At 43.7% G+C, this 22,015-nt stretch overlaps 1 long non-coding RNA gene across 1 annotated transcript in view; it reads left to right on the top strand.

Moving 5' to 3' along the window:
• LOC106505296 (uncharacterized) overlaps positions 1–16,958 on the top strand; it is a 42,498-nt gene extending 25,540 nt beyond the window's left edge. Inside the window, exons 3-4 of the long non-coding RNA XR_001299574.3 lie at positions 11,189–11,592; positions 14,918–16,958. This is a non-coding gene — a long non-coding RNA (uncharacterized LOC106505296). The remainder of the gene's footprint in view (positions 1–11,188; positions 11,593–14,917) is intronic.
• The last annotated feature ends 5,057 nt before the right edge of the window (positions 16,959–22,015 follow it).

Below are 22,015 nucleotides of genomic sequence, written 5' to 3'. Positions count from 1 at the left end.
AGCCTGCATCCTCATGGATGCTTCAGATTTGTTTCTGATGAGCCAAAATGGAAACTCCCTGGATCTTCATTTGAATAGGCTGGGAAATGGCTCCAGGGGACCATGGCATCTGAAGAAGGTAAAACAGAAGGCCAGAGGGAAGGATTCAGCCTCAGATCTGGCTATGGAAGTCTTCAAACTCATGTCTTTATTCTATCAGCGAGATTACATACAGATTGTTTCAGGTGTGCAAATAGCTGGCTCCCACATGCCTGGAGAAAGTGACTTTGGGGGACTATGCTGAGACCTGGAAAGCATCTATCAATTTCTAGGTGAACAAAATGAAGCCCAGAGAAAACAAGGGACTTCTCTGGTGCTGCATGTTTCAGAAGCACAAAAGCAACTGGAATCGGGGGGGGGGGGGGGGTGCTGCCAAGGAGCTGAAATTCAAGGAACAGCCCTGCTTCTGCCAGGGATGCTGGATGGGGCGATGGGAGAAGGTGGCTGTAGTCACCATGACCAAAGAATGAGTGTCAGGGGCTTGCCTGGAATTGCGCTGCGGGTCACCTGCCCAACGATACACGGTGGCCCTGCTCCATCTCCCTCCTCCTACCCAGGATCATTTAGTTCCAAACCCTTGTCTAGCAGTCCCAGGAGAAGGAAGGGCGGAGGACCTCTGCCCTTCCCACTGCCTTTTCCTCTCCTAGGAATGCATTTTTTTTTTCAGTTGCTAACAAAGTAGAATTGATGCCTTTCCCAGATGCCTTGCAATCACACAAGGCTGCAAACACTCAGAAAGCGCACATGAATTTTGTATTCCTCTTTTTATTTCTTTGGCTGTGCCCGCAGCGTGTGAAATTCCTAGGCCAGAGATTGAACCTGGGCCACAGCAGTGATCCAAACACAGCAGTGCCAGTGCCAGATCCTTTACCACTGCACCACAAAGGAACTCCTTCAAATGATTTTTTTTCCCAGCTGTTCCCAGGCTAGGGGGTGAATCGGAGCCGCAGCTGCCGGCCTACACCACAGCATGGCAACACCGGATCCGAGCCACATCTTCGACCTACTCAGCAGCTTGTGGCAACATTGGATCCTTAACCTGCTGGGCAAGGCCAGGGATTGAACCCACATTCTCACAGAGACAATATTGGGTCCTTAACCTGATGAGCCACAATGGGAACTCCTGGGTGAATTTTAATGCACATCGAAAGGTTAGAAATGATAACAGAGAATTAAGGAATTGTGAGGAAAATGGAAAATCCTTAGCAATAAGAGGCAGATGACAGGCTGGGATTCTATGGTCTCCTATTTCTTTGTTAAACATAGTTGCTGTTTAAGAGAATATGGACCAGAATATAGCTCAGCTTCTTTCAGGATGGCAGCCTTCAGAAAGCAGGGAGCTCAGGTGGAAGGGGGCGGAGGAGCGGGCCAAAAGAGCATTCCAAGAAGACAAGGAGTCAGACTCCTCCTAGAAAAGTGTGGAGCTGGAGTTCCCATTGTGACTCAGTGGGTTAAGAACCCGACTAGTATCCATGAGGATGTGGGTTCCATCCCTGGCCTCACTCAGTGGGTTAAGGATCCAGCGTTGCTCCACCTTGTGGTGTAGGTCGCAGGTGTGGCTCGGATCCTGTGTTGCTGTGGCTGTGGTGTAGGCTGGCAGCTGCAGCTCCAATTCAAGCCCTAGTCTGGGAACTTCCCTACGCTGTGGGTGTGACCCTAAAAGAAAAAAAAAAGTATGTAGCAGACTGAACTTTCTTCAAGCACATCCATGGACTTCATTGGCTTCTGCTAAAGTTACTCTAAGATAGGGGAGATGACCCTCAGACTGCATATCTCCATCCATCCTGCCCACAGGCTTACTCGCAGGCACAGGCCCCTATTGTTCCTTTGGAAAATGTCCGCAGACCTTTCCCTCAATGTATCTTCCATGCTCCTCTCTATACAAGGTCATGTCCAAGGAGAATGTGACACTGAAAACTTTGAATGTTTGGACCATTGCATCTCAACTCTGGCTGCGCAATGGAGTCATCTGGGGAGTTTTGTAAAAGCGCTCATGCCTCACTCCCATTCCAGACCGAATACATCATCATCTCGGGCCAGAAGCCGAGCACTGGCATGCTTTCAAATCTGGTACCGGTCAAGTATCTTCCAGCTCTGAGTGAAACCAGTAATTCTCAAACTTTGTTCAAACGCAAAGCTCTCTTCCTTGAATTTCAACTCTTCAGGAACCCAGATTCCGCTTGTATATTTTAGGGAGGTTTATCAAAGCCCAGTGTCCAGATTGCACCCCGTATCCATTCAATCAGAATTTCTGAGAGTGACAACCAGGCATCAGTATTTTTTCAGATTTCCTAGATGCTTCCAAAGTGTCAGCAAATCTGAGAACCAATGAGTGAAATGATGACGATGCAACTCAAACACCAAGGACCTATGGGGGCCACCAGAAAGGTAGAACGTCTTCCAAGCCAGAAACAGGAAACCAGCAGTTTGGCTGGAGCTTTCTTGGTGGTATTAACAAATCTAAAGATAGAATGTATCAACCAAAGGGGGCTGTTTGCATGCAGAGAGAAAGTGGGAGTCAGAGGGGAAGGACTCGCCAAGGAGAGAGGGCACCGGTGAGCTGACTAGGACATCCAGTTCTATCGGTGTGGCAGGTGCACCTCCAAAAGAGGAGGATGAAAGCATGAGCTCAAGAAAACTTGACATCCTTTGACATGAAAAACATCCCTCTCATATCCTCTGCTCAGACTGCCTACTCAAGCTGCGTCCTCATGACCATTCGCCTTCCTGTTTAGTTTCCTATGGGTTCGAGGTGACACAGGTGTTTGTTCTGCTTAGAAGTTCTTCTTTCTCATTGCAAATGAATGAATCGGGATTTGGGTTTATCTAGCCGTCTCTCGAGAGCTTGACTGGTGTGAATCTGTCCCTGAGAACCTGATCCATTCTCGTGCATGGCTGGGTCCGCAAATCAATTTCACCAAAGTGGTGCCATCCCAAAATTTCTAGGGCTTAGTGCAATGCCATTGTCATGGTAGAGCTCCACTAGGTTGGGAGGTTCTGGAGATGCTGGGGTTGGGGTCAGTGTTTTAGTCTTCTGTGTGTCCCTGATACCCAGTTCAGTGCTGGGACATTGTAGACAAGGGCGATAGTCTAAATATTTACACCTGTGTCAGTGGCACTGCCTGTTCCACACAGTGTGAGCCTTCGTGCTGGAACAGAGTCCTGGAGACCCCCATGGGGCCAGGTGGGAATCTTGTAGGGTACATGGTCTTACAGAATTCCGGGGTACTTGGTCTTAGGGAATTCAAGAGGTACAGGGGGCTTGGTATGTCTGGGGCAGAGGGAGATACTGGGAAGGCTCAGGGTAGTAACATTTTACCAGTCAGGATGGAAGTATTTCGATGTTTTGAAAACTGATAGATACATTCATACTGGTGCAAAACAGCTAAACATCAGCTTTGTTTGTAGATAACAAATGTTTGCTGATGAAACTCACTAAAGCGTCCCTCTCATGGCTGCTGGTACTCCATTTTCTGCCTGCCCCCAGCAAATGCCAAAGTTCCTCCCAGAGTTCCTTGACCTCTGTGACAAAGGATGGTTGGTCTAAGCCTTCGGTCACATCACCTCAGGAGCTGGTTGTGTTGGGTGGCTGGGACCTGAGGGGTCAGAAGAGGAGGGAGTGTGGCCTTTTCAAAGGATTCACAGCACAAAGCACAGATTTGTTCTCAGTTTAAAAAGAAGATACAGGAGTTCCTGTCGTGGAGCAGCAGAAAAGAATCCAACTAGGAACCATGAGGTTGTGGGTTCGATCCCTGGCCTGATTAGTGGGTTAAGGATCCAGCGTTGCCGTGAGCTGTGGTGCAGGTCACAGAGGCGGCTCGGATCTGGCATTGCTTTGGCTGTGACGTAGGCCAGCAACTGTAGCTCTGATTAGATCCCTAGCCCGGGAACCTCCATATGTCACAGGTTCGAGTCTAAAAAACGAAATAATAAGAAGAAAAAGAAAAAGAAAAAGAAGATACAGACACCCTGTGTCTTTGGCAGCCGTAAAATTCCCTGGGCAAAATTGCTGTTCCTTGCAGGGTATTCAAAAGCTCTCTCTAATGCAAAAGCAACAAACCTATTCATCTAATATCTGTGACCTGATCAGATGTGAACAGAACTTCTGATCCCCTCGAAAGCAAGATCTACTATGATTTCTCGACAAAGCGACTAAGAACCGCCTCTTGAGCATTCGGCTCTAACTCTGTTTTCCTACATTTGCTGTTCTGCCACCAGCAATTGCTGGGGGATGTCACTGGGTGAGAAGGCTGGAAAATGCTTGTTCACCACGTCATTCCTGCTTTGTTATTCTGGTGGTGACTTGTCCATTCCCCACCTTAGGGCATCTTAAAGGGACATGGGCAACCGATGAAATAGAAAGATAATTCTTTACAGTTAATTGTGTTCTCATTAAATACAAAAATACATCCATTCCTAGTTCATCAAGCTGGCCACCATTTTGGTTTTCAGATCCCTTCCGTAGCTATCTTACTTTGCCCCCAAGCCCATTTCACATTTTAGTGAAATCTAGTCTAGAGACATATAGAAAAGTTTAGTATTCCTCCTAAAGTAATTTATACTCTCACCATTACACCAGTTATTTCATAGCTTCTGAGTACATGGTTCGAATGAGGGGTATTCGATGCTTAGTAATGATAAAGAAATGTCTATAGATGGGCTATAGAGAACAGACCTGAGGTTGCCAAGGGGTGGGGAGGGAGTGGGATGGACGGGGAGTTTGGGGTTAGTAGATGCAAACTATTCCATTTCAAATGGATAGACAGTGAGGTCCTACTGTACAGCACAGGGAACTATGTCCAATCTCTTGGGATAGAACATGATGGAAGATAATATAAGAAGAGGCATGAGAGTATCTATATATATGGCTCAATGGCCAGTCATATGTATATCATTCAATGGCTACACATATATATTTCTATATATGACTGGGTCACTTTGCTGTACAGCAGACATTGGCACAATACTGTAAATCAACTATACTTTAATAAAAAAAATTTTTAAAAAAGAAGCAATGTCTAAATGGATGAATGGATACCTATCAAGTCATAGCAGCACAATAGATCTAGAATAACTCTGAAGATGGGCCCCAACAGTAAGACATTTTTTTCCCAAGCTGCTATTTTGGTGTCATCTCAGAAAGCTCTCAGCTGAGAAAGAAACAGAAAATGTTTCATTGTCTACAAGGGAAAAGCTCTTCTACCTTATGAGCCCCGAGTGAAACCAGGCTGTGGACCCCAGGCTGCCAGCGTAGCCTCGTGCCAGCTGGTTCAATGGGCAGAAGTGAGAATGTTAATAAACTCTAATGAAAGGAAGTTGTTGGATAGTAATTAACATATGCCATTAGTATCTGTCCCTTTGGCCAGACACCGCAGACAGGCTGAAACCATACATACAAATGAGTGTCTGCTAGGACCGCCCGGAGAAAAACGGGGGACCAGGGCATTGTGAGAGGCTGGTGTTGTCAGCAGCTTTAAATCACAGGCCACTTAGTCACAAAAACAGACAGGGCTTTTGTGTTCTGGAACAATCAGGGGACTGAACATTTTTTAAGTTTAATAAACATTTTTTCATTTACGTTTTCTTTCATTTCAAAACATGCTGCTTATTCTCTTCTTAACCAAAATACCTACTTAGCTTTTTTTTTTTTTTTTTTTTTTTGGAAACCGATGAGTTCAGGATTGCAACTTAGGGCATTTTGGTTTTCAACCACAACTTCCTAATCTCTCCAGGAAGAGAGGTGATATAATGAGTCTCCTGGGCACCCCGGTACTGGTATTTCTCAAGATTTACATGCTCCCTTTCTAATTGACCTAAAATGGCTCCTAAATCATACCAAGTAACTCCAAATGCTGCCTTTCACAGCACAATCAGAAGTGAAAACACAGAGACCAAGGGGCTGCAATAGCCTCTTTTTGCCCATGGGAAATGGAAACGGGGAAAGGTGAACCACAGATGTGGGCTAGTGGTCGTCGGTCAAGTTTTTTTTCCAACCCCTGGCTGTGCTACCAGGTATTACATGTATATATATATTGAGAGTATGAGACTAGCATATACACACCACTGTATCTCAGATAGATAAACACCCAAGGTTTACTTACTGCATAGCACAGGGAATTGTATTCAATATCTTATAATAATCTATAATGGAAAAGAATCTGGAAAAGAATATACTTTGTTGTACACTTGAAACACAGCATTGTAAATCAATTATATTTTAATTTAAACAATTAAAGTTGGCTGAAGTTTATGAAACATGGCGTAAATCAACTCTATTTTAATTTAAAAAATTAAAGTTGGGAGTTCCCGTTGTGGCGCAGTGGTTAACGTATCCAACTAGGAACCATGAGGTTGTGGGTTCGATCCCTGGCCTTGCTCAGTGGGTTGAGGATCCGGCGTTGCCGTGAGCTGTGGTGTACGTGGTAAATGTGGCTCGGATCTGGCATTGCTGTGATTAGACCCCTAGCCTAGGAACATCCATATGCCGTGGGTGTAGCACTTAAAAAAAAAAAAAAAAGTTTGTGCTTTCAGAGACTCTGGAGATCACCTAGCATAACTCTTTCATTTAACAGATGAGGACACCAAAGCCCAGAGAAGAAAAGAGTCCTGTTCAAGGTTGTCCAGAAGGCTGCGGGCATAGTCTGCCTCTAGGGCTCTATCTACTGCATCAACTTTGCACAAAAACAACCAATGAGATCTTGCTTTGAGCAGAAACAATTGGAGAGTCAATAGATCACGTATTAGGAGGAAAGATGAACTGAGACAACTTTACCTAAAAAACAGAACACCAAAGAATAACTTAAGGGTCACCTGCAAAATTTTTTATGAGTCTTCTTTTTTTTTTTTTTTTTTTTTTTTTGTCTTTTTAGGGCTGCACTTGCAGCATATGGAGGTTCCCAGGCTAGGGGTCAAATCAGAGCCACAGCTGCCAGCCTACACCACAGCCACAGCAATGCGGGTTCTGAGCTTCATCTGCAACCTACACCACAGTTCACTTGGCAATGCCAGATCCTTAATCCACTGAGCGAGGCCAGGTATCGAACCTGTATCCTCAGGGTTACTGGTCAGATTCGCTCCCTTTGAGCCATGAAGGGAACTCCAAATTAGAAATAATATTGTAAGAAGTTGGCAGTTTAGAGAATCACAGAGACCCTGAGAGGCGGGAGCCTGCTGTGATTGGAACTTGAAAACAAAACTTATTTCTGGGTTAAGGGTTCCATGCTACTGCAAGCAGCAGGATTGGTGTTGCTGTGGCTGTGGTGTAGGCCTGCAGCTGCAGCTCCGAGTCAACACCTAGCCTGCTGGGAACTTCCATATGCTGTGGGTGCAGTGATAATAAATAAATAAATAAATAAATGTCAGGAGTTCCCTGGTGGTTCAGCCGGTTAAGGATCTGACATTGTTATTGCTGTGGCTCTAGTTGCTACTATGGCACAGGTTTGATTCCTGGCCCGGGGAACTTCCACAAGCCGCAGAGGTGGCTAAATATATAAATAAATCTTAATTGAAATATTTTCTTACTCTTCTCCAAAAGGTTGTCTTGTATGTCCACCAGGTACAAATACTTCACTTTAGAGACCACTCATCTATCAATGAGTCTGTGTTTCCTCTAAATAGAGGAAATCTAGGATTCAATGGTATGAGTTCCATTAGATTGTTGAATTATTCAATAGAAGCCTAAAAGGTCTTTAAGAAAAATATTATCACATCTCTAAACTAATGTTACTGCAGGAATTTAGGAAGTCTTAGGAGGGTGACTGATGGTAACCCAAACTGCAGGGGTTTTTTTGTTTTTGTTTTTGTTTTGTTTTGTTTGATTTTTAGGGGCCACACCAGTGGTATATGGAAATTCCCAGGCTAGGGGTCAAATGAGAGCTACAGCCATCAGCCACAGCCACACCATATCCAAGCTGCATCTGCAACCTACACCGGAGCTCACAGCAATGCCAGATCCTTAACCCACTGAGCAAGGCCAGGGATCGAACCCAGAAACTCATGGTTATTAGTCGCATTTGTTTCCACTGTGCCACAACGGGAACTCCCAAAACTGCACTTCTGAAGATAGCCTATTCCCTGCTGTGCCTTTGACACTCTGGGCAGGCCTAAGACAGATGGAGGAGGCTCCTTTTTGAAGCTTGTCCTGATCAAGTAACCCAGAATCTTCTTTTCAGAATTCTATTTCCAGTCTCAGAATATCTAAGCTTCTTCTTCTTCTTCTTTTTTTTTTTCCCCTGTCTTTTTGCCTTTTGAGGGCCGCTCCCACAGCATATGGAGGTTCCCAGGCTAGGGGTCGAATCCGAGCTGTAGCCACCGGCCTACGCCAGAGACACAGCAACTCAGGATCTGACCCTCATCTGCGACCTATATCACAGCTCACGGCAACGCCGGATCCTCAACCCACTGAGCAAGGCCAGGGATCAAACCCTCAACCTCATGGTTCCTAGTCGGATTCGTTAACCACTGAGCCGTGACGGGAACACATTCTTCTTTTTTTTTTTTTCACAGACACACCTGTGGCATGTGGAGGTTTCCAGCCTGGAGGTTGAATCAGAGCTGCATCTGCAGCCTATGCCACAGCCATGGCGACACCAGATCTGAGCCACATCTGTGATCTGTGAAGCCGTTTGAGGCAATGCCAGATCCTTGACCCACTGAGTGAGGCCAGGGATTGGACCCACATCCTCAAAGAGACAACATTGGGTCCTTAACCCACTGAGCCACAATGGAAACTCCAGTCTAAGCCTTTTTAAACATCAACTTGCTCTAGAACAAGCTATACTCAGGTTCCCGAGGTAAAGACCAACCCCAGGCTGGTCCAGATGAGGTCATCTAAGGCGGGCTCACAGAAGCAGCTCCTTGGAGAGCCTGAGCTGAGTTCCAGCCCCAGCCCAAGGGTTTTGGATGGGAGTGAGTCAACTTCAGGAATGCAGTGAATTAGCCCCAAGTTAGTCATCGCATCGAACAGCAGTAGAGCCCTGGCTTTAGTTCGGCTTCCTTTTCGGTGGCAATAAACTGACCAGAGGGAACAGGGATCTAGAGAAGGAGCCGGCCAGCTTGAGTTAAGTGGGGAGCCCTGGGGCCAGGCAAACCCCAACTCCGCCTTAAGGCCTAACCCACTTCTGTTCTGCTAAAACGAAATGCTTTTTGGCTTCATAGAATTCTCTCTCGGCTGTATCTTTAAAAAGGTAAAAAAAAATAGTCTTGCAGTAGAAGATGTAAAAGAAACCTATGATGAAAGGACCTGCAATTTGAAATACTCCAAGAAATCCACAAGTCAACGGAGAGAATATAATTTGAATGACCTGGAGGAAAAGAAGTTTCCAGTCTGGAAAGCAGAGTTCATGTCCGCCAGAACTTCTATAGCTAAGGCGAGAGTCAGTCAGCAAACAAATACATATATTCCACCAAAAGACAAAAAGTTTTTAAATAGTACTTTCTATTTGGAATGGGAAATTCCCTTTCTTTCTTTTCTTTCTTTCTCTCTCTCTTTCTCTCTCTTTCTTTCTTTCTCTCTCTATCTCTCTCTCTCTCTCTCTTTCTTTCTTTCTTTCTTTCTTTCTTTCTTTCTTTCTTTCTTGGCTGTTACTGGCGGCATGCACAAGTTTCCAGGCCAGGGGTTACAGCTGTGCCATAGCAACCACCAGAGCCACAGCAGTGACAACACCAGATCCTTAACCCACCAAGCTACCAGGGGACTCTCTTCATTTTTTTTATGTGTTTTTTTTTATTGATGTATACTTGATTGACAATGCTGTGTTAATTTCTGCTGTATAGCAAAGGGATTCAGTCATACATATATATACATTCTTTTTTTTTTAATTTTTGACTTTTTTAATTAATTAATTTATTTTTTATTTTAGGGCCGCACTGGTGGCATAGGGAAGTTCCCAGGCTAGGGGTCGAATCAGAGCTGCAGCTGCCAGTCTATGCCACAGCCACAGCAACATGGGATCTGAGCGGCATCTGTGACCTACACCACAGCTCAGGGCAATGCCAGATCCTTAACCCTGAGCGAGGCCAGGAATTGAACCTGTGTCCTCACGGATGCTGGTCAGATTCTTTTCTGCTGAGCCTGTATGCGAACTCCCTATACATTCTTTTTAATATATTCTTTTCCATGATGGTTTATCCCAGGATATGGATATAGTTCCCTGCGATAGACAGTAGGGCCTTGTTGTTTGTCCATCCTCTATATACTAGTTTGCATCTCCCAACCCCAAACTCCCGCTCTACGCCTCCTCCAGGTACATCTTCTCATTTAAATTCAAAACTAAAACTTACAACAGAGCATAAGAAAATCTCCCTCCTGACAACCCATCCTCCCAGCCACTCAGTTCCTCTCCAATTTAGAGAGATGCTGGGACAGTTTATCTTTATTGGCCAACAAATTTGTGACTTATGGGTCTGGCTTATGGGTACAGGCAGGAACCCAAGAATAAATCTCAGTAGAAAGGAAAAGTTATAAACAAAAATTTAAAAACAAAAACAGGTGTTCCCATCATGGCTCAGTGGTAATGAACCCAACTAGTATCCATGAGGATGCAGGTTCAATCCCTGCTCTCACTCAGTGGGTTAAGGATCTAGCGTTGCCATGAGCTCTGGTGTAGGTCACAGACGCAGCTTGGATCCTGCGAGGCTGCGGCTGTGGTGTAGGCTAGTGGCTGGCGTTCCAATTTGACCCCTAACCTGGGAACCTCCATATGCCAGGAATGTGGCCCTAAAAAAAAAGAAAAAAGAAAAAAAAAAGAACAAAAACAAAAAGAAAAAAAAAAGTAAAAAATTATTTCACGTATGCACAGTATAACATCAATGGCATCTTCCTCTGCTATGAAGCACAAAGGAAAAACCAGAAAGCTCATCGATGCTCAGGAGAAAAATATTTTGGTAGAATGGGGAGAGAGAATATAACTTACCTTCTCTTTTGATTTTCGACTGCTTGTTTGGAGACTTGACGATGAGGCTCTTCCTGTGTCTGCAATGGGTTTTGGCATCTGGCTTGACCGGAATTGCCCAAGCACAGCTGGCCCTAATTATTAAGAAATCATGTGTGACAAGAAGGGCTTTTCTTGGCTCTGGAATGTTCCAAAGCATCGGGTGTAAAGTCTAGTCATTTCTCATTCATGTTTCCTTTCTTTTGTTACAATTCTAGATTCTTCCAGCCAGCAGACTCTGCTCTATGAAAGAAGCTGCTCACATCCCAACCATGACTCAGGTCCCTGAAGCCACGAGCCCAAGGAATGATCGGTCTTAATGAAAGTGATTGCCCGTTAATCTCCCTTCCCAGGGGACTGAGCCAGAGAGGAGATAGCAAAGGCTCATTCAGGACCTCCTATTTTATATGCTTTATCTCATTTCATAATAGATGCTCACCCTTCTCTTGTTTTTTTTTTTTTTGTTTGTTTGTTTTTTTTTGTCTTTTTTTCTAGGGCCCCACCCACGGCATACGGAGGTTCCCAGGCTAGGGGTCTAATCGGAGCTATAGCCGCCGGTCTATGCCAGAGCCACAGCAACATGGAATCCAAGCTGCATGTGTGACCTACACCACAGGTCACAGCAATGCTGCATCCTTAACCCACTGAGCAAGGCCAGAGATCGAACCCACAACCTCATGCTTCCTAGTTGGATTCGTTAACCACTGAGCCACGAGGGGAACTCCTCACCCCTCTCTTGTATTTTAATTTAATGAATGAAATAAAGTGGAACTCATTAGGACTTGCAGCCGAGCTGTATGCATCCTGGCCCCAAGCATTCCAGAAATCATCATTAACTGGAAAAGGTGGGGCGGGGATGGAGAGAAATACTATTTACTAGGCAAAAATATAGAACTATATCCTTACAAATGAGCACGTAAGATTTTCCAAGTGTCCCAGGTATTTTCCAGCCCTGGTTTATGAAACTCTGTCATGTCTCCAGCCTATCATCCTCTATACCACTAGCCCCCGAACAACTCACAGTTATTTAAATAACAAATGTGTATCACTTAAACTGAGTATTATGACAACAAGCAAATGGCAGTGGAGAGCGATAATTCCCTATTTTATTAGATCAATTCACAGACAGAGCTTATAAGTCTTACTGGCTATACGCCAATTAAAAAAAAAAAGAGGAGTTCCCGTCGTGGTGCAGTGGTTAACGAATCCGACTAGGAACCATGAGGTTGCGGGTTCGGTCCCTGCCCTTGCTCAGTGGGTTAAGGATCCGGCATTGCCGTGAGCTGTGGTGTAGGTTGCAGACGCGGCTCGGTTCCCGCGTTGCTGTGGCTCTGGCGTAGGCTGGTGGCTACAGCTCCGATTCGACGCCTAGCCTGGGAACCTCCATATGCCTCGGGAGCAGCCCAAGAAATAGCAAAAAGACAAAAAATAAACAAATAAATAAAATTAAAAAAAGAATGATAAAGTTTTCATGGTATAAGATGTAAATAATTGGTGAATCTCAGTGAAGGCACAGAGGAACTCTCTGTACCATTATTTGCAATTTTTGTGCATGTCTGCAAAACATCAATGGGAATCGTTTAGGGAAAAAAAAAAAAAAAAAGTCTTCCTGGCTAGAATTTTCCAAAGTTCCGTTATTTGCCTACCATATCTTTAGAAACAGAATTTGGAAAATAGTAGCAAAATGTAGATTGCCAACAGGTAAAGGTCAGAGTTCTGTAAATGTTATAAAAAGCAAAGACTTTCGCCCCTTGAAGTTTTAACTTCTATCGCTTCCAAATGTTTATGTTCCTATTTGCCTCCAATTCTTTTAAAAACAAGTCCCGATGTTTTTGCTTGATTTTTTATTTTAGCATTATCTATCTATTTACATCTATGGACGATTCAGACTTAGCTTCCTTTTAATATTCCTTACCCAACTCCCACCCCACTCCCCCTCCTTTCCCATTCTTTCAACAGAAACATTTGAATAAAATCCATATTCAGTTGACATTATTTTAACGGTGAAAACACTCTTGACCTCTGAGCTATGTAGTAAAGTGTGATTTTTTTTTTTTTTTTTTTTCTTTTTGGCACAACTTTTGTTTTCCTTGGGGAACTTTTTGCGGAGTTAGTGACAGTACTGTGGTCAGATAAAACTTTTTCATACACCTTTTCATTAATACACCTCCAGTCTTTCCTTTAGGGGCATCAGTCTTCTCTCTGCATTCATGCTTTTCGTATGCTCTTCTGGAATCTTCTGACCAGCTGGGTGAGGAGGCACAGATTTCTGGCTGTTTGGAGTCCAACTTTTTCCTAAGCAGACTTTTTTTTTCCCCCGGGGCCGCACCTGCAGCACATCTAAATTCCCAGGCTAGGGGTCATATCGGAGCTACAGCTGCTGGCCTAAGCCACGGCTCAAGGCAATGCCAGATCCTTAACACCCTGAGGGAGACCAGGGATTGAATCCACAGCCTCGTGGATGCTAGTCGGAGTCGTTTACGCCGAGCCACAAGGGGAACTCCCTAAGCAGACGTTTAACCACAGTTGTTCTGTTTTCCATTTTACTTCCTAACCTCTGCCCCCAGAGGTCATTGACGCTGCAAATCCCTAGGCCTTTCAGATGTTCTGAGATGCAAATCAGGATGCCTCTTAACTTCACCCACTTCCTAGCTTAGGGTTCTTTCTTTCCTTTTTCTTTCTTTCTTTCATTCTTTCTTTCTTGCTTGCTTTCTTGCTTTCGCTTTCTTTCTTTCTTGCTTTCTTTTTTTTTCTTTCTTTTTTGGATCTGTCATCAATTATTCCATGGCCATCTGACCTCTGGTTTCTAAGATTTTGTTGCCATAATATTTTTTTTCTCATTTTATTTGTACTATTAGATGCAAATTATGTATTTTTTTCTTTCTTTTTTTTTTTGCCTTTTTTAGGGCCGCACCCACCACATACGGAAGTTTCCAGGCTAGGGGTGGAATCGGAACTGCGGCTGCTGGCCTACACCACAGCCACAGCAATGCTGGATCCCAGCCAAGTCTGCAACCTACACCGCAGCTCACGGCAGCACTAGATCCTTAACCCACAGAGTGAGGCCAGGGATTGAACCCTCGTCCTCATGCATGCTAATCAGGTTCCTTACTGCTGAGCCACAACGGCAACTCCTAAATTATGTGCTATTGTGTATGCTGTGAAACAAATCCTTCTAATACCATATGATATCACTTATGTATGGAATCTAAACTGTAACACAGATGAACTTATCTACAAAACAGAAACAGACTCACAGATATGAGAACAGACTTGTGGTTGCCAAGGGGGAAGTGTGGGGGAGGGATGGATTGGGAATTTGGGATTAGCAGATGCAAATGATTATATATAAAGTGGATAAACAGCAAGGTACTACTGTATAGCACAGAGAACTATATTCAATATCCTGTGATAAATTATAATGGAAAAGAATGTGAAAAAGAATGTGTATATATATATATATATGTATATGTATATATATAATAACTGAATCACTTTGCTATACAGCAAAAACTAACACAATATTCTAAATCAACTATACTTCAATAAAATAAATTTTAAAAAACCCTAAATCCTTCTAAACACAAACTTTTAAGCTAAAAAATGTTTTCAGTTATTTCCTTATGAAAATTGTTTGAACTATTGTTTACATAGCATTTTTCTTTATACCGACTTGATTTTTGTATTTTAACTCACCCTACTTAATAATATTCATAAAATTATGATTGACTAATGTTAGATTTTCTAAATTAATATATATGTATATATTTTAGGAAATCTGTTTCATTTATTTATTTTTTTAATTTTTTGCCTTTTCTAGGGCTGCACCCATGGCATATGGAGGTTCCCAGGCTAGGGGTCTAATCAGAGCTGTAGCCGCCAGCCTACACCACAGCCACACCAATGCCAGATCCGAGCCACATCTTTGACCACATCACAGCTCACAGCAATGCCGGATCTTCAACCCACTGAGTGAGGCCAGGAATTGAACCTGCACCCTCATGGATTCTAGTCAGATTTGTTAACCACTGAGCCACGACGGGAACTCCGGAAATCTGTTTTAGAAACTCTATTAATGAGAAAAAACAGTCTGGTATCTACTCCACCTGTGGAGACACTACTCTGGTCTTAAGTAGAAACTAAGGTCCAGGAGTTCCCACTGTGTTTCAGGGTAATGAACCTGGCCAGTATCCATGAGGATGGGGGTTCAATCCACAGGTTCGATCCCTGGCCTCGATCAGCGGTTAAAGGATCTGTCGTTACCGTGAGCTGTGGTGTAGGTCGCAGACGCAGCTCAGATCCCACATTGCCATGGCTACAGTGCAGGCTAGAGGCTGCAGCGACAATTTGACCCCTAGCCTGGGAACTTCCATAGGCCTCGGGTGCGGCCCCCAAAAAAGCAAAAACAAAAACAAAATCAAGATCCAGGAAGTTTACATGCTTTAGGTCTAACAAATGGCAGAAATAAGACAGTCTTTGAATCACCTGAATCCCTTATTTGTTCTTGACTCCAAGCCAGTCTGTTTGGGCCTCTATCTAGATGTATTTACTAACTATTTGCCTTACTTCTCTAAGCTATTCACTACCACTTAACATGGTATACTAGTATCAAATCATTCAGACACTAAGTCATAGACCTTGTTGAAAGCTCATTGTTCCAAATGGGAGCCACCTGTAGTTTAGAATAAGGAGTCAGATTGGTGGAAAAATCAATGAGGTCAGTATTAATTTCTATGCATCTGACAAGAATGGTTACTTATTAAGTAAGCAAGTTTTCCATTGTGGGTTCCCAAAGTCTTACTCATTTCACAATGAATAAGGCAGGGCACCGGCAGAGTGTATGTTCTTTTCTTTGCTGTGTGTGGTACATAGGACCTCCACATCCCAGAGAACTTACGTATTTTCCCCAACAGAAGGTAGTTCAGTTTGTAAATGGCAGAATCTGTTTGAAAATACATTTTTTTCCAAGTCCATCATTAAAATAGAAATGGCCCAAAGCCAGGATTACTTCCAGCATCGGAATTCTCACATAGTTTATCATCACCAACAAATTCCACAGCACCAAATTTAGCTTGGTGAGACCAGCACGATGCTGAAAATACTTCCTCTGCTGTTACTTGGCAATGTTTAATAAAAGAGGAGCAGATGTTGAACTACTGAGACAGGTTAAATTTTGAAATCACAGAAGTTATTATAAGGAATTAAGGCCAAATGAAAGACACAAATTTGAGAAATTTGAAAATCCCTGAAATAGCATGCTGGATTTTATTTTAACAGGACTTGACATGTGTAATATAGTCTGGTTTCCTACAGGGTATCTATTATACTTTTTAACTTCTAATTGTATAACTTCAAATAATACCATTCCACTTTAAGTATAGCATAAGAATCTTACAACAGTATGTTTCTATTTCTTCTTTCTTGTCTTTTTGCTATTTGCATACATTTTGCTTCAACCTCTGCTATGAATGCCTTAATGCACTGTGATTATTTTTTTCTCTAAATATCCAAATATCTTCAAAAGAAACTGCACATATATTTACCATTTTTGGACTCTTTGATCATTTATGTAGATCCTTTTCCTGTATGGTATCCTTCCTGAAAAACTTCCATTAATATTTTTTGTAGTGAAGATCTTCTAGTGATAAATTGTTTCACTTTTGTTTGAAAAGTTTTGTTTCACTTTAATTTTGAAACATATTCACTGGGTACTAAATTCAAGATTGACAGTTTTTCTTTCTTCATTTTAAAGATGGTGCTCCATTTTCTTCTGGATTACATAGTTTCCGACATGAAATCTGCTATCATTGTCATTTTAATTCCTTGGTATGTAATGTTTCCCTCTTCCTCTGGCTGCCATTGATTTTCCACAATTTCATTATGATGTGTCTTAGCAGGTTTTCTTAATGTTTATTCTCCTTGGTATTCGTTTAACTCCTTGATCTTGTCAACTTAGAGTTTTCATCAAAATTAAAACATTTTTATTCATTATCTCTTCAGATATCAGTTCAAGCCCTGGGTAACTACAGGCAAGTATGTACAGGAATTGATTAGGAGGGGGAAACACCCCATAGCATCAAGGGGCTGATGGGTAAATTAGGAAAATCATTGCCCCTTCATTTCCCCTGGTTGGTTTTGGCCTCCCTTTCCCACTTGTCCTTTGGTAGAGATGCTGAAGGCTGATGAAGTATCCCTTGGACCCCTGCTGGAAAAGTCTCTAATTAAGGCAATTAGGTGAAAGCCAAAGGACGTGCAGTGGTGCCAAGGATCTTTTGGGTCAAGAAACCACATCTCAGCACTGCTGCTGATGGACCCCTGAGAGGAGTCTCCAAGAAACTAAAATAAGAAGAAATCACTCTTCCTTTTGTAAAACACACCAGGGTGTGTACAAAATAATGTGTGGTGACAGTGACATGTCAATACAGCATAAGGATTATAAACATAAATACTTTTTAGGGCAGCACCTGCAGCATATGGAAGTTCCCAGGCTAGGAGCTGAATCAGAGCTACAGCTGGCCTATGCCACAGCAACAGCAGCATGGGATCAGAGCAGCATCTGTGACCTACACCACAGCTCATGGCAATGCTGGACCCCTGACCCACTGAGTGGGCCGGGGATGGAACCCACATCCTCATGGATACTAGTTAGTTTCATTTACACTGCACCACAGTGGGAACTAAGGATAATACATATTGCAGTCTCCACTTTATTTCCTGGCTGATGAATTTGGCAAGAATCACATCACTGATGGAAAAAAAATCACAATAATTTTTTTTCTTTTCTTTTTTTTTTTTTAATGGCTGTACCTGCAGCATATGGAAGTTCCTGGGCTAGGGATCAAATCAGAGTTACCATTTTGGCCTGTGCCACAGCCACAGCAACATGGGATCTGAGCTACATCTTCGACCTATGCCGAAGCTTGCAGCCACAATGGAACTTAACCCACTGAGCAAGGCCAGGGATCGAAACTATATCCTCATGGATACTAGTTCTTAACCCACTGAGCCACAATGGGAATGCCATGATAAACCATTTAAAATGTAAAACTTTAAAAAAAAATGAATATTGCAGGAGGGAGACCGATAACATTTTTTTTTTTTTTTGGCAAATCACTATGTGTTACATATTTTCAGAGACTACTTCTCTGTTTCTGCAAAAAAAAAAAAAAAAAAGCATCATTCCCATTTTACAGATACAGAGAGTAAGGCTCTAAGAGGTTGAATAATCACAAAACTAGAACCTAGAATGTCTAGGAAGAATCTCCAACGTCATAGGGCCTCCGGCTACACCATGCTACCTTCCCACAGCACTCAGGGAACGCCCTGACCCCTGCCACCCACACATGCAACATTGAGGAAAGCAAATGAGAATCCTTTCCTCTGGGAACTTGGCCTTCTGCCTCTATTTTCTGATCATCTTTAAAACTCTGACAATGGGCTTCTTCCTTTCCACCTTGGAGGGTGGTATCTGGCACTGTTTCACCAAAACTAAATCAATAGCAACTACCAAAGAGGCACATTCATGCTAATGTGATAAGCTGGCTAACAGGCACTTTTCTTTCAGTGTCACAGGGCCCTTTAATCTCCAAGGCTGTTTACTTAATTTTTTGTACTGTGATAAATTATAACATTAAATTTTCCTTTTAACCATTTCCAAGGGTATTGAGTATACTGACCTCGTGGTGCAACCATTGCCACCATCCATCCACAGGACCCTTTTCAGCTTCCCAAACTGATATTTCACTGTACCCTTAAACAGTAACTGCCCATCCCCAAACCCCCTAGTCCCTGAAAACCACCATCCTACTTTCTGTCTCTATGAAATGTGATTACTTGAGACACCTTATATGAGTGGAATCACACACTTCACTTAATATGACATTGCAAGATTCATCCACATTGCAGCTTGTGTTAGAACCCCCTTCCTTTCTAAGGCTGAATACTATTCCGTTTTATGTATATACCACATGCTCTTTATCCTTTCATTGGAAGGTGGATCCAACCCCCTTTTGACCAACTCTTAGGGATAGAAAAGCCTTCCTGGGAGTCCCTGTTGTGGCTCAGCAGGTTAAGAACCGAAGTAGTATCTGTGAGGATGTGGGTTTGATTCCTGGCCTTGCTCAGTGGGTTAAGGATCCAGCATTGCCGCAAGCTGTGGCATAGGTCAAAGATGTGGCTAGGACCCCATGTTGCTATGGCTGTGACGTAGGCCAGTGGCTGCAGCTCCAATTCAACCCTTAGCTGGGACCTTCGTAAGCCACAGGTGTGGCCATAAAAAGAAAAATAAAAGTCTTCCTTATTTTTAATCCAAATCTTCTTTCTTCTAACTGGTGTTCACAGGTCCTAGCTCTGCCCCTCAAAATTACACAGAATAAATCGAATCCCTCTGCCCGTTTGGTCCTCTAACTGTTATTTTAAGACAAATCCAGGGTGTCTCCAGGACTCCCCTCTCTGACCCATGAGATGAGGTCCTGAGAACAAACACTCAGGGCTGGAGGAGCTGATTCAGAAGGATACACCTTGGCCCATCCTTTCTCTGCCCCGAGGGCAGGGAGGGTCTTACCGACCTGGACGCCACACCAAGGGCCCCCACCTGGAGAGCTGCTAGAGGGGGTGGCTCATCTTCACAGCGTCCTGGGGGCAATACTGTCCACCCCACTCACCCCATACATAGCACAGAAGGTCAGCAGAAACTCCCAGATGCCCACCCCCACCCCAGAGCCAAGTATAGCTTCAGCCTGCACCCTCCACCAGAGCTAACAACGCAGGGGGCCCATTAGCCACTGGCCTCTTGAAAGCGCAGAAAATTTCTCCTTTTTTTTTGTCTATTTAGGGCCACACCTGCAGCCTATGGAGGTCCCCAGGCTAGGGGTTGAATTGGAGCTATAGCCGCCGGCCTATGCCACAGCCACAGCAAGGCCAGATCTGAACTGAGTCTGCAACCTACACCACAGCTCATGACAACACTGGATCCTTAACTCGCTGAGCAAGGCCAGGGATCGAACCTGCATCCTCATGGTTCCTAGTCAGATTTGTTTCCTCTGAGCCAGACGCGAACTCCTTGTGGAAGCCTTCTGCACACACATTCCTGCCTCAGCAAATTATCCCCAGAAGGCGGTGAGGATGCAGAGAGGTAAGGGGGAGATGCCAGAGTGAGACAGTGAATTGGTTACTTTGGAGACCGCCAGTGCCCAGGGCTCCTTCTGGGTAGAAGAGGAGGTTTCACCGCAGGCCTCTCCCCAGAGGGGGAGGGGGCAGATCGGGTTGCTTCCCACTCCTGCCCCACCCTGAGGAATGGACACCCTGACACTGCAGGCCTTTCTCTTCCCTGTTATCTTTGAGTCAAGGCGCCGTGTTGACCAAGTGGGTCAGATCCGGTCTGCAAAAGTATTATCCGAACGGCCCGAGGAGGATGTGGCCAACATTCCTAGGTATGTCTGCAAATGTGGCTGGGGGAGGGCACTCCCTATCCGGAGCCCAGGAGTTCGCTCCTGCCCCAAGGACTTCCTTTTTTTTTTTGGTCTTTTTGAGGCTGCACCCACGGCATATGGAGGTTCCCAGGCTAGAGGGTGAATCAGAGTTACAGCTGCCAGCCTACACCACAGCAATAGCAACGCAGGATCCAAGCTGCGTCTGTGACCTACACCATAACTCGAGGTAATGCTGGATCCTTAACCCACTGAACAGGGCCAGTGATCGAACCCACATCCTCATGGATACTAGTCCGGTTCATTAACTGCTGAGCCAAGACAGGAACTCCTCCTGACCCAAGGACTTCTGGTTAATCCTTCCAACGCGGTTGTATGCGTACTTCACACTCAACCACAGATTGGGACGCCTGCCCTCCAAACTACCCAGGTGGCTTCCATCACAGGAAATTGTTCATTACACCAGAACCCCACTTTCTAGAACTCAGTGATGCATCCGTTGACAAAAATCCCTGGTACATTTTTCTTATCCCATATATTTTGCATGGTTGTGTTTTCATTGGTACATACTTTTCAGAGTCTAGAAAATTCAACTTATTTATCTATTTCTTACTCATTATTCACTTTTAAAATCATCAAAAATTGCATTCGATAAATATCCATAAAATTATTACATCACGGGCCTATACACAGAAGTCAAGTAATAAAATGGGTTGAAAAAAGAAAACAGTTATAGTAGGAGATTTAAGCTAAGGAAGTAATGAAATTAAGCATGAAGATTAGCTTTGAGCTTCCTGACGATAACATAGAAGAGGAAAAAAAAGAAGTTGGGCTGCATCTGTTCCATTATTTAATTAAAGAAAACACATAGATACATTAAGAGATGTTGCCTTGCTAAATTTCAAGGAGGAATTATTTGCAAAAACTGAATTTAAATGCGGCGATTGGAGCTCCCATAGTGGCTCAGTGGAAACAAATCTGACTGGTATCCATGAGGACACCGTTTGATCCCTGGCCTTGCTCAGTGGGTTAAGGATCTGGCATTGCCATGAGCTGTGCTGTCTGTTGCAGACGTGGCTCGGATCTGGCCATTGCTGTGTGTGTGGCGTAGGCTGGCGGCTACAGCTCAGATTCAATCCCTAGTCTAGGAACCTCCATAGGCCGCGGGTGCGGCCCTAAAAAGACAAAAATATGTAAATAAATAAATGTGGCATTTTAAGAATTCATCTCCTATGTGTATAAGGCCATATATATATATATATATATATATATACACACATATATGTATACACACACACATATATATATACACACACACACACACATATATATACACACATATATATATATATATATATATGTATTTTTTTTTTTTTTGTCTTTTTAGGGCCACCCCTGTGGCATATAGAAGTTCCCAGGCTAGGGGTCAAATTGGAGCCATAGCTGCCAGCCTATGCCACAGCCACAGCAAGATCTGAGCCATGTCTTTGACCTACAGGACAGCTCATGGAGATGCCAGATCCTTAACCCACTGAGCGAGGCCAGGGGTTGAACTTGCGTCCTCATGGATACTAGTCGGATTTGTTTCCGATGAGCCACGATGGGAACTCTTCTCTA

Source organism: Sus scrofa, chromosome 11 (assembly GCF_054392235.1).
Source record: "Sus scrofa isolate SSC_HxYL_T2T_F1_AM1 chromosome 11, Sscrofa_HxYL_maternal_Yorkshire_Landrace_v2.0, whole genome shotgun sequence".
Lineage (NCBI taxonomy): Eukaryota > Metazoa > Chordata > Mammalia > Artiodactyla > Suidae > Sus > Sus scrofa.
Note: the sequence above shows the minus strand (reverse complement) of the source record. Positions and strands in the feature narration are given on the sequence as shown.